The following is a 16,359-nucleotide window of genomic DNA, read 5'->3' on the forward strand; positions in this document are numbered from 1 at the left end:
TTTTTTGTTGAACCAACTCGGCAACTACATCCTTTATCATTTCTCGAAGTCATAAAAATAGTCAATTGATTCATTTAAAATCCACTTTTTATGGACTTTCTTGTGTAGCTTAAAGGATTTGTTGTATTTTTCATATTTTAAATGTCTAATTAGTCTCTCCTTGTAAATGCTTCATTATAAATATTCATAAAGTGCACAAATTTTATTAAATGAGAACTCGGAATCGTACCTGTCAGCTGCGACATCATTCCTAAAATAATATAAACAGCAGGCTTTTCTTATCTTGAATATTTTTGTTAAATTTAGGATATGTATTATAAACTAGAGTCGAACAAGTAAATATAAATAAATATGCAGCAAATTTAAACACTTTAAAAGAAAACTGATAGGATTACCATCAAATGAAAACTCAGAGATTAGAATGCAAAAAATAGCCTTTAATATAAATAACCAGGCATCGTTCAAATATTTTACCTAGTGTTGAGATCCATAAATTAAAGATTCTAATTACCGAGTATGACGATTAAGGTGGTTAACATTCAACTACTTATTTGAAGACAATAACAAAAATTTTTCACGAAAGTCAACTCTGATGCAAATACAGTATATGACAACATTTATTATTAAAGGTCTGCTACTTACCTACGCTGACTTAGTTCTGCATCGCTATTTATTTTTTGAATACTATTTTTTGTTATGGATAACAGTGAAGTATAATATGAAGCAGTACAGTTGCACTGGGAGTCGTGGACAAACAGTGAGGGATTTGATGTATGAATGCTGCTCCCGTGTTTTACTGAACACTCCCCATAGATCTGTTACTGAAGGGACACACACAAGAGACTTCATCAGTGTACAGACTCACTGAACGAGGGATGGGCATCTTTCACAAACACAGTACACTGTAAAAAGTTGGATTAACTTACAAAATTACTTTAATTGGTAACACTACTTTATATACAATTTAAAAATGAACACTTATATATGTTTAAGTGAAAAAGACTTTATGTGAACAATTTAACTTTAGGTGTGTTACCAATAGAAGGTTTTTAAGTTGCAACTTTTTACAGTGTACCAAGATTAGCAATCGATCATGACAACACAACACTGATCTAAATCATGTAACAACTAAATACAAATGCATGCTACTGTACAAAGTAGGGGTTGCGCGGGGCACAAACTAACACGGGGTTAGTTGTAACACAAACCGTTTACATTGTTGCACAGGGTTGAGCAAGTTGTTTTCCCGGTATTGTTTTCACGCTGCCAACAGTATGGTCATTTTTTTCATCATAGGTTTTTTTCGGTTTCCGAGTTGGGTAAGATACCAAAACCAATGTTATTTCATGTTGACTAAAACATAGCATCATTTTGAAATATGTCTGCAGCTCTTTTTTGGTAGACTTGAAAATATTTTCACCCAGCAGTAAAAAAAAATTGTGTAACAGCGTTACAACTAACCCCTCAGCACTAACGATATTTGTTTGCATTTCCCATTCATTTCAATTGGGGTCATTATTCCCCCAAAGGGCCTCTTTTGGTGATTTTTTTTTACACCTCTTTAAAACGTCCGGATCAAACCCAGTTTTTTAATATGAATCTTGACAGATAATCTGGAAAAGTCACAAAATCTTATTCCACTGAGATACAGGGAACCATGTTTTAAAAACTAAAGAAAAGTGGCTTGGGGGTAAGATTGACCCCGAGGGACTTATTAGGGTTAAATAGGCTACACACGAATGATTGCTGGCTGCCAACAAAATAAATGTGCCTGTCTTATCAAAAATTGTGTAAAAATGTATTTTTGTTTATATCTTTAATATTGATTGAATACGGTCACGTCAAAGATTGAAATCATAATGAAATGAATGGCTGAAATCAGACTTTGATTTCATTATGTCAGAATTTGAAACTGTAGTATGGTTTTTACAGACTGGGTCACATATAAAAACATTTTTTTGGAATAATTGTGCTGTGTTTTCTCGCATGTTTAGACATTTATATCCATTTATTATTGAACTATGGTTAGATGAGGGATGAATAGTGTGTCTTTCATAGACAGATATATAAACAATATTCACTTCAAGATAAAATTATATTGAAATATTTCCTGCAAACTTTTTGTGTTATAACTAACCCTCTGCCTGTTACAAATAACCCCACCTATGGGCTAAGTTGTAACGTTGGCACTTCTATCATGTTTGGTATAATTGTCCAAGAATGGCAAGTAATAGAAACAAACTTCAAATGTTCATTTGTAGCAGAGATATGCGTGTTGCTTGTGTAAAAATATAATTAATCAAACACAAATATTTTTGAATGATTGAGTCAAAACCAAAAAGCGTTAGGTTGTGCCCCACTCTCCCCTATGTAAACTACATACTAATGTATCTAATAGTGCAACGTCAACATTTTATGCTTAGCAAACTTACATTTGAAAAATACACTTAAATAAAACCAGACATGAAACTTATCATGCACTTATGCTCCTCATATAAAGCTAAGTATTTCATGTTTAACAAATACAACCACTTAACTTTGCGTCTGTTTCTTTAATTTGGAAGGCAGGACTTCCTTTAATAGAGTCCAATTTCTTCCAAGTACTATGTACCAGCTACTTAAATAATCTCTGGCCGAACTGAGCACATAACATTTTAAGAAGCAATATGCCATGAACCGTGCTCAGGTTGCATGTTTTGACAAACACAGCAGGTCATCTGGGTATTCCATGTCGTGCATACATAACATGCTACCTTCCTGGTTGTAGTACAGGGCCTTAAATGAACACTCGCCAAGCGCCAAATGCAAGTAAAAATCACCAGTTGGAAAGACCAAACCTTATTTAAGAACCAGAATCATAGACATGGAAGTGGGCTATGAATTGACATGGGCCAGCAAGCAAACACTCTGGCACATAGCAACACCTTGGCAACCACTCATACAGTTATTGCTTTTTATAATGGCAATTTAATCACAGTGAATGAAATAATATGCTAAGGTAAAAACCTGTAAAGCAGTGAGCTATGAACTTCAGTTGTAGAAAGACATTAAAAACATTAACACCAGGTCCCCGGTGCAGAGTAAGGTTAATTGGGTGATTCTGTGCAATGTCAACAAAACACATGGGTTACAAACATTTACTGATACACACAGAGACTTCTGAAGATCGCTGCTGGGGTGTAAACAGCATCATCCATGTAAAATTACAAGTAAACCTGTAGCATTACCCTGAACTTCATGGTTGAGGGTAACCACGACAATGTTGAGCTTGTCTTCATAGACCAATTAGCAAGCCTTTCCCTTAAGACCACAAACACTGCTGAAATATTTGTGCTGACAATCTGAGCTGTTGCTTTGGGCTTCTAAGACCTATGCATGATGACACTAAGAAATAAACTACTGCAAAGGGAGAATGACACTTAAAGGTGCTCTAAGCGAATCTGTGTGACGTCACTTTTGTTGATGTTTTCAAACAAACGGAGCGTAGCTAACCCCTCCCCCTCCCTTCCATGCTTTCATGAATGCGCCCAACCCCCACCCCCAAATCCTTCTTGTCGTTTATTGGCTGGAACACTTTGCTATCGTTTCTAGTGGTAGGTTTGGCCACTTTGTTTTTATTGCAGTTTGTGGAGCCTAGACTGTCTACAGAGATCGCGTTTTTTACAGTTTGATCAGCAGGACAGGCAGCAAGCAGATAGTGAGGACATGTTTGCTGTATGTAACAAAAAAATGTTATGGTCTAAAACGCGTGAATTCGCTTGGAGTACCTTTAAAGTCCACATCAAGTCAGTTTCAGAAAATTGTTTCTAAACACAATATAAATGTTAAACATGTATTGCTGAAACTCATTACAAAGACTGTGAACTGTGTAGTACTGAATAGGGTTGTGCCGATAGACAACAAGAATTGTGTATCGACAATCGTCAGCATATTGCTGTTAGTGGGCTTTCATGACGATAGTTGGCGATAGTTATTATTATTATCATCATAGTTTCATATTAACATGCGCATTGCATTTGCATTTCTTAGCATGAGGGTTTGTGGGCTTCACTTTGCACGAGAGCGCTTGAAACATGCCCAGATTCCTTCTCTCACGCACCTGGACTTAATGCGCGCGTCTTGGACTCTTGCTCTGACTTGAACGCGTGCGGCATGGACTCCTAGCACACGAGCTTGTAATACGCCCAGCTCTGCCATTTTCTTGCACTAGAGTGGTTGTTAGGCACGTAGGGTTTAAAACCAGCGAGTGCGTTGTTCCCGCTCCCTGGAATGCCAGAAATTTCAGAGCGCATGGCTTAAAGACGCGCTCGGATTAATGGCATCAGTTTTAAGAAGGTTGCAGTTATGACAGTGTTGCCCTTGGAGTAAGTCAGCTTCTTTTTGTCCACCAATCAAGTGACTTGTCATAGATAAATAAAAAATGAACAAATAAATAAATGAGTGAGTGTATTAGCAATCTTGCAGGCTGACAATAGGACAATTTCAAAATGGGGCGTATCCCCAACACTAGAATGAATTGTGAAGTTACATTACCATTAAATAGTTTTTCCACATTTCTATGTTCAGGATTGTTTAGGCGGGGCTAAAACGGTGGCTCGATTATGCAGTGGAGCCACCAGAGCATGGCCCCCTAACACAATCGCGACGCGAGCATCCATTGCAGTGGTATTCGATAGTAGAGAGATAGCAGCTTTCAGCACCGACAACGGACACACCATCAGTGTTTGATTTTCCATCTTTTTTGATTACATTTTATTTTTATTTACTTATCGAATTTGGCTGGGTTGTAAAATGCATTTTTTTGTGGTGTGACAAATTGAGAACACTTTTAATATCGGACTTTATCGCGCTGACTTTAAGTTAAACTTTCCAGAGTGCATATACACTTTATCAGTACCTGGGTTTCGAACCCATGACCTTTTTTTCTGCTAACCTTCTGAGCGACAGGAAGACACTATACTAGCCCCCAGTGCCCCCACACATTAAATCTGGGTTGTTTCAAAATCTATGTATGGTAAAGGGGATTTACGACAGTACCTGCCTGTTAAATTCTCACTGGTCAACGGATGCTGACATCATAGTGCGACAACCGAGGAGCGTACCTCTCGAAACTCGAACACGTGACTGCCTTACACTTGGATAAGTATATGGTTTAATAGTGAATGACTTTTCACGCTCACATTAGCGTCCGAGGTAGTGTAAACAGAACTGCAATTAGCCGTCTCTCCACAAACCTGCTCCTGGACATCTGATGAATTATGCAATGTGACGCACATAGAAGTGTTATTCACTCCGCTGTAACACCAAGAAAGCAAAAGCTTACTTGAATTCAGACCATAGTAAAGCGGCTGGTGTTAAAAACAAGTCGACCCAAGTTAAAAACAAAGCAGCTCTCTTCATGCGTGGCCCTTGTTCACGTCTATAATACACAAACAACAGCTCCTTAGACATTCAAGTTCTGCACATGAACAGGTGACATGCTTCCTCACATCTGTTGCTTAAAACTTTTGGGCCTCAATAGGTCAAGTCACTATTTTCAGGTCACCAAATCTTTGGACATTGCCTCAAAATGTGGCCTGCTTTGAAAGCTAAGAGTTCGTGAAAGACTGGTTTACTTTTTTCACTCAGGTGATCAGGATGGCCAACTACTTATTCACCAGTTCAGTCAAATTTTGTGTTTTTAGTATTTTGCGAAGGTAAAATTTGTAGACATGCAAGCCAGGCAAATTGAATTTCACAAACAGCTTAGAGGGATGATGAGAGTGGCCCGTGTGCTACGTGTCACCTGCATGTTATAAATAGGGCCGGCAGCTGCTTTGTGATGCATTTAGCCCTGGCCGAGCTTGGCTACTGGATATGAGATATCGGCGGGCGGGGGTGTGTTTTGAACTCGTTCTAGCTTTGTGAAGTTTGTTTGAGAGACCAACTATGATCCTGAGCGATGGAAAATCTGTAGTTAATTATGGATTCGTAAGGCTGTTGATATGGAAAAAACGGCATCATAAAGTTGTTGTGGTGGAAAGTACAAGATGAAGTTAACCAGTAAAGTGAGATCAAGAACAGAATGCACCAGCTGAATTGCTGATAATATATGGCGTCTGATTGACAATCATAGGAGATAAACAGTGCGCAACTTAATAATATAAATCGGTTGCTCCATTTCGTACTGATATGTTCAGCACTGGAGTCTGTGGAAGCCATGAAGTCAATACAAATTGAAGACAATCAAATTTGTCATAAAATACGTCACGTGAGGTATCGGTCTTTGATATCGGGGTATTTTTACGAGTACGAGTACAAGTACATGAGCTTGGTATCGGGCCCGATACGGATACTGCTATCGGTGCATCCCTAGTTTTTGATAAAGGTGTATCGGTGATACATATTGATATCGGTTTATCGCACAGCCCTACCTTTAAAGTTTATAGATATTCCCATTAGTTCATACTGCTCTCATACTACATTTTCTCTACAAATGGAAGCGATGAGACCTGTTTTCTTGTTTGTTTATATGATGTTTGGGAAAAAGCCTATTAGAGAAATACTGGCTAATAAAAAAAGTGTTTTGAGTATTTGCTCTGCACTATAAACCCAAAGTATTAACAGAAACTAGATTTTGGAAGATAACCCTAGTAACTAGATTTTTCGAAAAAAAGGAGCACAAAAGAAAGAACTCTCATTAAAAAAAATTCCAAACTTTAAAGGACTTAAGTTGTATTTATTCCACAATACCGCTCACTTGCATTTTCCTGCTGAAATAAAGCGGATTAATTTCTACCTCATGGGTCTCACAATGTCATGGCCCGCTTTGATCACTGCTTAGAGTCTTTAAAATGCAGCTGAACCTCTCAAACAGGCCCACTGACATGAAAACAGGAAGAGGCCAACAACGTACAGGTGCCTCTCAGCAGACACCAGTTGTATGAAATGGGTAAGCGACTCAGAATAAAAGGTTTAGCATAGTAGCAGTAAATAAAACAATTCGTCATCATTTCATTAATAAACACGCCTATCCTAAACATGATGTACAATAATGTTGTATGAGTGAAAGCTATTTCTTGCATCCTGACTTATTAACTAGAGCCTGACCGATTTATCATTTTGCCGAATTTATCAGCTGTTAAGAGCCTGTCGCAGATATATCTGTATCTGTGTATATACTGCTGATATGAATGTTTTTTACAGAACACAGAAATTATTATAAATGATGTAAGTACTTGTTTGTCAACCAGAGAGCACTCCATTGTTTGCTACTGGTGACCAAGGTCACTGCGTAGTGACACCAGCCAACCCTGTCATTTCAGTCAGTGGGTCTCTTGTTCAGGCTGCGGCAGACAAGCAGTCAAGTATTTCTGTACCGAATGCACTTTGCCAGGGTTCGTATTAGTTTTGAAAAGTTTTTTTTTCGAACATGAAAGATTCATACGTTACAATTATGCTTCATGTTTTATGGGCAAAAAAATTTGTCAGGTGTATGTGGTCAGGTAGGATCCGGGGCCGCGGCGCGCACAAGTTACAAAAATACAGTGCACACCATACACGTGCACTGAGCGCACAGCCGCACACTGGGCACTGCACTGCATTTTTATAACCTTGTGCATTGCTCCGCATCCGAAAATGACCTAAAGTCCATCACGTATTTCAGGCTTAAATGAGGGGGGTCAGAGTCGCAGTGGAGCAACTGACGCTACGGGTGTGTGTACACACAGAACCTGTCAAGTGAGAACGAGGTAGTGAAACATGTGATGCTAGTTTAGATTTTGTGGCTAGCATTTTCAAATTACTTGTCCGGGACAAGTGTTGATGTCGAGCCCTGCATACAGCTCCTTTATGCATGGTCGCAATTTCACATGTAAAATTAAATGTCCCTCCTAGCTTGATGTTCTTTTACAAGCGGTTGAATTACTTCTTCTAAATCCCCAAGAGATCACCAGTGGTTTGCATATCTGTCTGAATGCAAGAACCAGAATTCTCACAGAACTCCGAAAGGTCAGGAATGCCCAAATTTGGCAGAGCAGGAATGGGAATCACACCACAGGAAATCCCTCATCCTGTCTCCCATGAAGTTTCAATGAAAGACACAAACTTGAATTAACTAATACAAACTAATGCAACAAGAAAGCATTAAAATTGGGTCAGGTTGGTGAGCATTTATGCATTATAATAAAGTACTATTTGTATTTAAAGCATACAATGTAAAATGTATTCGATACTGCACTGTGGGAGGACACAGTTAAGCAAGACAACACATTACATAATGCGCTACAAACTGGATATTTTGGGTAATGCTTGACTTTTTTTCATGGGACATTCCCGGTTTCTGCAGCTGTGAGTTTTCAAACAACACACAACGTTTATCTGATGTCAGAGAGTTTCCTGTGTGAGAACTGCAGCTGGACTTGCACATCTTGTGAAAAAAACAAAAGGTGGGGAAAAAGCTGGGGGAGGCAAAAGCCCAAACCCCTGTTTGAAAACAAGAGACAGATACTCAAAATTAGGGGTGCAAAAGTGGATAAATGTGTATGAACTAGGGCTGGGCAAAAAAATAGATTTTTCGATTAATCGTTTTTTAAAACGTGGTCGATTCAGAATCGATTCTCAAGAGCAGAATTTCTTTTTTTTTTCATATTTATTTCTGCAAACATTGAACGAAAGATTAACATTAATCGAATTACTAGTCTTCTTCACTAGATGTCACCCTCTTTTTTGTCTAGCGAATGTTACCAAGGAGTAAGAGGCAAGCCTGTCATTCATTCATTCAGTGCTTAAAATGGCGGTTTCAGGTGGTTCGTTGATTTTATTAATTACCCACTTGTAACCTGCTGTTCACTGTTCTTTTTATTAATATAGTATTTGTATTAAATCTATATTCATTGAGTTGAATAGAGTATAAAAACCGGTCCGAGAACCAGAATCGAAAATTGAATCAAGAATCGAAATCGAATCGTTTTGGTATCTTGTGAATCGAAATCGAATCGATCTGGAAAATCTGAATCGATACCCAGCCCTAGTATGAACCTCCCCTGTAATGTGAACTGCTATGCATGAGCGAGACTCATCTTCTTAGATAATGTCTTTAGTTAGTGTCCCAAAATTCCAAAATGAAAGTCAGAAAAGTGAATTTGGGAGGTCAATGGGTGCTGTTCAATTGGCCATTAGACAAGTATTAAATCTAAAGCAGATTTTTTTCACTCTATCACACAAACCATGGCTCTTATGTGTCTTTTAAATGACAAAAAAACAAATTCGACATCCATTGCATTTATGAATTTTCTGACACTTTTATCGAAGCAATAACGCAGTGTATTCAACCCTAACCGTGGGAATCAAACCCATGTCCTTTGCGGTGCCAAAGAAATGCTCTACCAAATGAGCTACAGGAACATTCCTATACTGTATAAGCTCCATAACAGCCCATTAAAGCCTGTGTTGAGGTTTATGGTAAAAGTTTGGTAGATTTTTTTACCTTAAATAAACAATATTTGCAATCAGCTCACCGACAGAACACACAAAATTAAGTTGCGATTTTTCTCTTTTCCCACCCGGTCTCCCGATTAAATCCCAGATTTGCGTCACAGCAGACTCGGGCAGCCACGCATGGCTCTCCACTGAATTAATTAAAAGCATTTTTATTATAACCACTTCATGAGATAGGAACAATAACCCACTGCCAGAAAGCAAAACAGCAGTCTGAAGTAGATCTGTCTGTGCAGATTAATAGCTTTTCAAATTTTTAAACTTAATGCAAGACATCATCATAAGAAAGGGATAATGTATAGGAATAAGTTTGTAAAGTCAACACTAAAGATACAGGTGGAGACTTTATAAAGTTTATATAAGACATTATACGGCCTTGCCACAGTTTTACTTACTACCATGATATAGTGATTTTTACCTCGACATCCATTGCATTTATGCATTAACCTCCCATCAGTCACTGCTACAAATTTGTCATTTGTTTTGATCCAAATAATTTCTGCTTTATGTAATGCCTCTACATCAGCTGAAACTTCTTCCTTTGATTCCAAACTTCGGCCTGAACTGAGGCCCATTTCTTGCCCCATTAACATTGATACTAAAATATTAACAACTATCAGACACGAGAGCGCAGCGCAGTGATGTCTTGGCAGTTAAAACCACTAATGGGAAATAAACCAGAGCACAGAACGATTCATCTCTACACAATAAGCTATTACTTAACTCTTCATCTCATCAACCTAACAAGCCTGAACCAGCTATCATGAGAATTGTAATCTTGGTTACAAAGCTAAACATATAGGACAACGCATTAAGGATGACGAAAGAAAGCCAAAAGATCTGTCAAAAGCATTTACCTTATACAATGGATCAAATACAGTCTAAGCACTTTTAAGCTTGAGATGAACACTGAATAAGTCAAGCCTCTCATTTCCTGACTCGTCCCAGAAAAGACTGATAACTCAAACACAGATGTGCACATTTTTTGTGCATACTGATCGGCTTTTTAAAGGCACAATATGTAGGATTTTCCCCACTAGAGGTCACTATTTCACAATAAAACAAAAACAATATTACAATAACAAAAGCGAAGTGACATTATGAAGGAGAGTGGAACAATGGAAGATTTTCACCATCCAGAGACGCAAGAAATTTGCTAATCATGTTCATGTATGAGGTAATACATATTATGTTTTAATAATAACATTATATTAAAGGTGGAATAGGTAGAATTGGCCACTAGAGGGTGCAAAAACAATCAAAATAATAACAATGACGTAGATTAATGACGCTTTGAAGCAGCATGGAATTATGGGATTTGTAGTCTTTAACTCAACCGCTGATGGCCATCAAAATAACGTTGACGGTAGAGCCCGACCGATTTATCGTTTTGCCGATTTTATCGGCCGATATGAGCCTGTCGCAGATATATCTGTATCGGCGTATAAGCCGCAGATATGAAGCCGATATGAACGTTCCTTCAGAAGACATTAAATGCTTTTGAAAGATGTAAGTACTTGTTTGTCCAGCAGAGTGCGCCCTACTGGTTGCTAATGGTGACCCAGGTCACTCACTGTAGTGACACCAGCCAACCCCCCTTCACTTCAGTCAGTCTCTCAGTTCAGGTGGACGCAGCCACGCGGTTTCTTCACCGCATTTTACACCTGGTATTAAGACGCGCTTTGGTCGACTGGATTATAAGTGGGCGAGAAAGACACATTCCGGTTTACATTTGGTGTTTTTAATCCGTCTCTTTTGTCCACTTTCGAGTTGTTTAAAACGCAAGCGGAAGAAATGACGCGAGGCGGAGAAAGGACACGCTTTAACTGATGCGAAGTCTGTGGGAGTACAGCTGCTTGTGTTGTTACTGAACATGCTCATTTCAAAGCAATTGATTAAATAAGCTCGCGCAACTTTACACCCTCGCTAAATTAAAGAGGCGGAGAGAAGACGCTTTAGTTTTATAAAAGTTTAAAGTACCGGCAGAACACTGTGGGTTCGTGTTATAAAAACGTTGTGCAGTACATTAAACATAAGCCTACATCATTATGTTGTCAGCAAGTCAAGCATTGTCGTCTTAACTGTAAGTTTCTAATTAATTTGTAAGTACATAACTTACTGTAAAGCTAATAAACAATGACTTTATAAGTTTCCATTTTCAAAATAAGCCCAATATAACATTATTCTCGTCAAAACTGACAATCATTTAAGTTTTATGTATTTTGTTTTGTTTGTGTTTTAAAGTTATTTATAATTAGTCAAGTTAACTGTTTTGTGCACTTATATTAGAATCATTTTGGATAATAAAGTTTATTGTTAACTTGTAAAACACACCTGCCTATATTACATATCTTTGTCACATCATTTTAAGTGTTTGATCACCACATTTGTGAGTGATCATTGCAAAAAAAGTATTTATATATAGTATACTCTGTTAAAGGAATAGTCTACTCATTTTCAATATTAAAATATCTTATTACCTTAACTAAGAACTGTTGAATCATCCCTCTGTCATCTGTGTGTGTGCACGTAAGCGCTGGAGCGCGCTGCGACGCTACGATAGCATTTAGCTTAGCCCCATTCATTCAATGGTACCATTTAGAGATAAAGTTAGAAGTGACCAAACACATCAACGTTTTTCCTATTTAAGACGAGTAGTTATACGAGCAAGTTTGGTGGTACAAAATAAAACATAGCGCTTTTCTAAGCGGATTTAAAAGAGGAACTATATTGTATGGCGTAATAGCACTTTTGGGAGTACTTCGACTCGCCTGAAAAGTCCGCTCCCCTTCTCACTCTCATAATGGGAGAGGGAGGGTGTTACTGCGCCGAGTCGAAGTACTCCCAAAAGTGCTATTACGCCATAAAATATAGTTACTCTTTTAAATCCGCTTAGAAAAGCGCTACGTTTTATTTTGTACCACCAAACTTGCTCGTATAACTACTCGTCTTAAATAGGAAAAACATTGATGTGTTTGGTCACTTCTAACTTTATCTCTGAGTGGTACCATTGAATGAATGGGGCTAAGCTAAATGCTATCGTAGCGTCGCAGCGCGCCCCAGCGCTTACGTTCACACACACAGATGACAGAGGGATGATTCAACAGTTCTTAGTTAAGGTAATAACATATTTTAATATTGAAAATGAGTAGACTATTCCTTTAATGTATATAGTGTATTACAGGGATTCCCAAAGTGTGGTGCGCGCACCCCCAGGGGTACGCGAGTTGCCACCAGGGGGTGCGCGAGAGGAAAAATGTAATGGCGGTCTGTTTCTTTAAGTGGGATTATTCCATACAATAAATAAATAAAAAATGAACAGTAAACATTTCTTTGTAATCGCTTTTATTTTAAATAAAAACTATCATTAAATAGTATTTGATAGAAACATACAGTAGAAGACAGCCAGTAGCCTGCTGTAGTATAATATACTGTAGTATATGTGTACTGTACTATAATATACACATAAAGAATATCGGCCGATATATCGTTATCGGTCTTTTTTAACTCCCTAATATCTGTATCGGCATCGGCCCCAAAAAATGCATATCGGTCGGGCTCTAGTTGACGGATAAGGTAATCAAGTGTTATACATTTTGCGTTGATGACATCGTTTTATTTCATTACTTAAGGTGTCATGTAATGTCAAAACTAAATTGTTAGTCATAGATGTTACAGTATTAGTCCAATTCGATGCTGTGTTAACACAGCACAGAATTAAGTGTTCAAACTTACAATCTACAATAATTTTTCCCATAATGTATTGACAGGCGCTGACGCATACTTCTGCATTTGTCCACGACACTGTTTTCATGTGGTTTTTACGTCAGTAAAGGTGGTAATAAAGGGTCACGTGGGTATTAACATAATTGACAGGAGACTGCACTGCCCCGTGTCACTGTTTAGAATGGCAATTTTCTAACGATTTACAAGTAGTGGAAAACTGATAGATAGTAATCAGCTGGACAAAATATATAACACTGGCCTAATGGTTTTTGTATATTTTACTGCAAATATCTTACAAATTGCACCTTTAATGCCATTGTAATGAATTAGCTGCAAGGCACAACAGCTGCGTGTTAGGTGCTGTATGACGCACTTCTGAAATTGTCCACTTTGTGTTCCCATAGTTTCTACAAGCGGAAACTGAGGATAGCGTGGATATTATTAAGTCTCTAAAAGGTTGCCAATTACAAGGGAGACAAGGAACAAGCCATTATACAAAACAGGAATTTATCTGGATTGGACTTTTGGGATAATGCAAATACACAACTCAATGAAATATATCAAACTGTGTAAGTGTTTTTTTGGCTATTTTATTACATGGCTTTAAAGCACTTTTTATCAAATAAAAACCAGAAAGTACGTTTTATTGGGGACTGTTAAGACTGACGTTCCTGGGAAAGAAAATCTTAGGAAACACTGATATGTGCCTCAAGTCACAAAGACTTCCAGTTCTCTTTGCACGCACAACTCAACTAATGCAGGCAACAAGTTGTCAGAGCAACTCTGAACTTCTAACAGAAGAGGACATCAGTAGGAGCTCTACAGCACACAGCTTAATAAATCCCCTGCTGCGTAAAACGAAACCAAAGTTATGTTTACTTGGCAAAAACTGAGATGTTGATGCCAGCTGCATGTTTAAGAGTTAACAGTTTTAAATGTTTGATACATAAAGTCTGTCAGATGTTTTTACACCGAATAACAACTTTAAGCACGTCATAACTTTGCATCCACATGTTGACGGAGTGAAATACATGCTGACAAAATGACAAAAACGAATCAAAATAAAAGATTAATAGTGTACATTATTAAGAAAACTTATATTGTTCAGATAGACATCACACATATTACTATCATTCAGGATTTGTACCTGGCACACCTAAAAACAAGCGTAAAATTCCCATAAACTTACATTGAAGGAGGGAGCCAAGCCGTTTAAGAATTTGGGATGGTCCTTTTAGACTTTGCCAGTCGGTAACCACCTAGCAACCATTAAGAACAATTTTCCAACTACATAGGTGCTTGTTAAAGCTTCTCAGAACATCCATTGTACAGCAAAAGCCAAAACAACACTTGAGCAATGAGGCAGCAGCACTTATGGCCCTATGATTTCCGTGAGGCAGAAAACATGAACGGAATCACGGAATCAAGATATGAAAACGGAATTAACTCCATAGTGTGGAATATCATAGAATTTGGCAAATTTTGTATAAACTGTTTTTTAAAAGCCAAATATCCGTTTGTTGCCGTTGTATTCTAAAATGTAAAGTAAATAATAAAAGCATATAAAATGATAGAAACGTGTGGAAAAATATCACTGTTTGCGGGACGCAACACAGACAACTAAAAGCTTTCGTTCTGAATAGAGAAAACCATGAAAAAGAGAACGGCTGAGACCACAAAGTCTTTAAAAACCTAAAAAAAATTATAATTTAAGACTAGTGATGCACTGATGTATCGCCCGCCGATATTTATTGGCCGCCAATATTTATCGGCCGATTTTTGATGAATTTGAAACCATCGGCATATAAACCGATTGTTTATTAATTAACTGCATAAAGAAATCCATTATATGTAAAAAAAATGAGTTAATGTTGTTAATAAAATAAATGCTGAATAGCAAAAACCACCTTTGAAGGTTGTCATGCTGTCATATTATATTTGTTTTAGCTTAATTTGTGCCTCTCTTATTATGTTGGTCAGTTAAATGTTAATTAGATCCAATCCATGTTCAGTAAAAATAATTTGATGCAGAAATAAACTAGCTAATAGACCAACTGTATAGTATTGTATACAAGTGTTTAATATCGGTATCGGCATCGTTATCGGCCAGAAGTTGTCTGTTTAAATCTGTATCGGTATCACCCAAAAAAAATCCTATTGGTGCATCCCTATTTAAGACCCTCCTCCTCACATCCATTGTATTTTAATGGCCATCAAACAATCTTTTACGTCTTTTTTTATCGTACTGTTCACTAAATTTAACAACACTTTGTCTGACAAAAAGATTCAATGTTCGATTGTACTATGAAACTCTGTAGCATTACCCAAATATTAAAACACACCCAACATGTACTTTTGAATGCAAACCATTAAAAAACTGTGGTTGAATTCCAATCAGAATCCCAAAAAATAAACAGAAAAAAAACGAATTTAGAAAAAGAAAATGGAAATAATGGAATTTAAGAAAAAATAAAACAGAATCTTGCAAACAATAAAATAGATTTATAAGGCCCTAAAATGAAAGTCTTGTTTGTTGAAGGGTCTGTTAGAGCGATTGAGCCTATGTGATGATATTTTTGTCTGATGTTACATGCATGCAGTTTAATACCACAGCTGCAGCTCATGTGCACCTGCTTGAATGCTTGCATCAGTGAGTTACAGTAATGAGCATCAGAAAACCACCTGCCCGCCAAAGTCTCACCAACTTTCAGTCAGTTACATAAAAACAGTCAAAAACCGTCAATTATTTTCAGCATACAGTAACTAAGAGTCTTGTGTGACTACACCATTAAAAGCTTCCCGTAAGTTTAATATTTCATACATTTTAAAATGCATGCAAAGCATGCAATGAAAAAGATAACAAAAGTAGGCCTAATGAAAATTAATTGGATATTTTTAGTCAGTCAGACCTAAGCTTACAAATGAAAGGTATTACAATGACATTTTAATAACATTCTTAGCATTAATTTACATTTTTAAAGTAATTTATTTTATAAAACCAACTTCACTTTAATGGGAAAATTCAATGTACACAATGACATAGGAAGCATTTAAAATGTGTGTGTGTGTGGGGGGGGGGGGGGGGTATACACCTTAGTCTATAAACATTGGATGACAAAATGTTCACCCAGTAGAACAAACTGAAAAAAAGTCTAT

General features: G+C 37.4%; 1 protein-coding gene across 2 annotated transcripts in view; it reads right to left on the minus strand.

Annotated features, from left to right (window-relative positions):
• ptp4a3a (protein tyrosine phosphatase 4A3a) overlaps positions 1-16,359 on the minus strand; it is a 38,347-nt gene that overhangs the window by 15,748 nt on the left and 6,240 nt on the right. Inside the window, exon 1 of one of the 2 annotated variants that reach the window (XM_065294488.2) lies at positions 643-794. The exons of the other annotated variant lie outside the window; for it this stretch is intronic. The gene's annotated coding sequence lies outside the window, so the exon portion shown is untranslated. Of the gene's footprint in view, positions 1-642; positions 795-16,359 lie in introns of those variants that run through there. 2 annotated transcript variants of the gene reach the window in all.

The sequence above is a fragment of the Paramisgurnus dabryanus genome, chromosome 19, assembly GCF_030506205.2.
Source record: "Paramisgurnus dabryanus chromosome 19, PD_genome_1.1, whole genome shotgun sequence".
Taxonomy (NCBI): Eukaryota; Metazoa; Chordata; class Actinopteri; order Cypriniformes; family Cobitidae; genus Paramisgurnus; species Paramisgurnus dabryanus.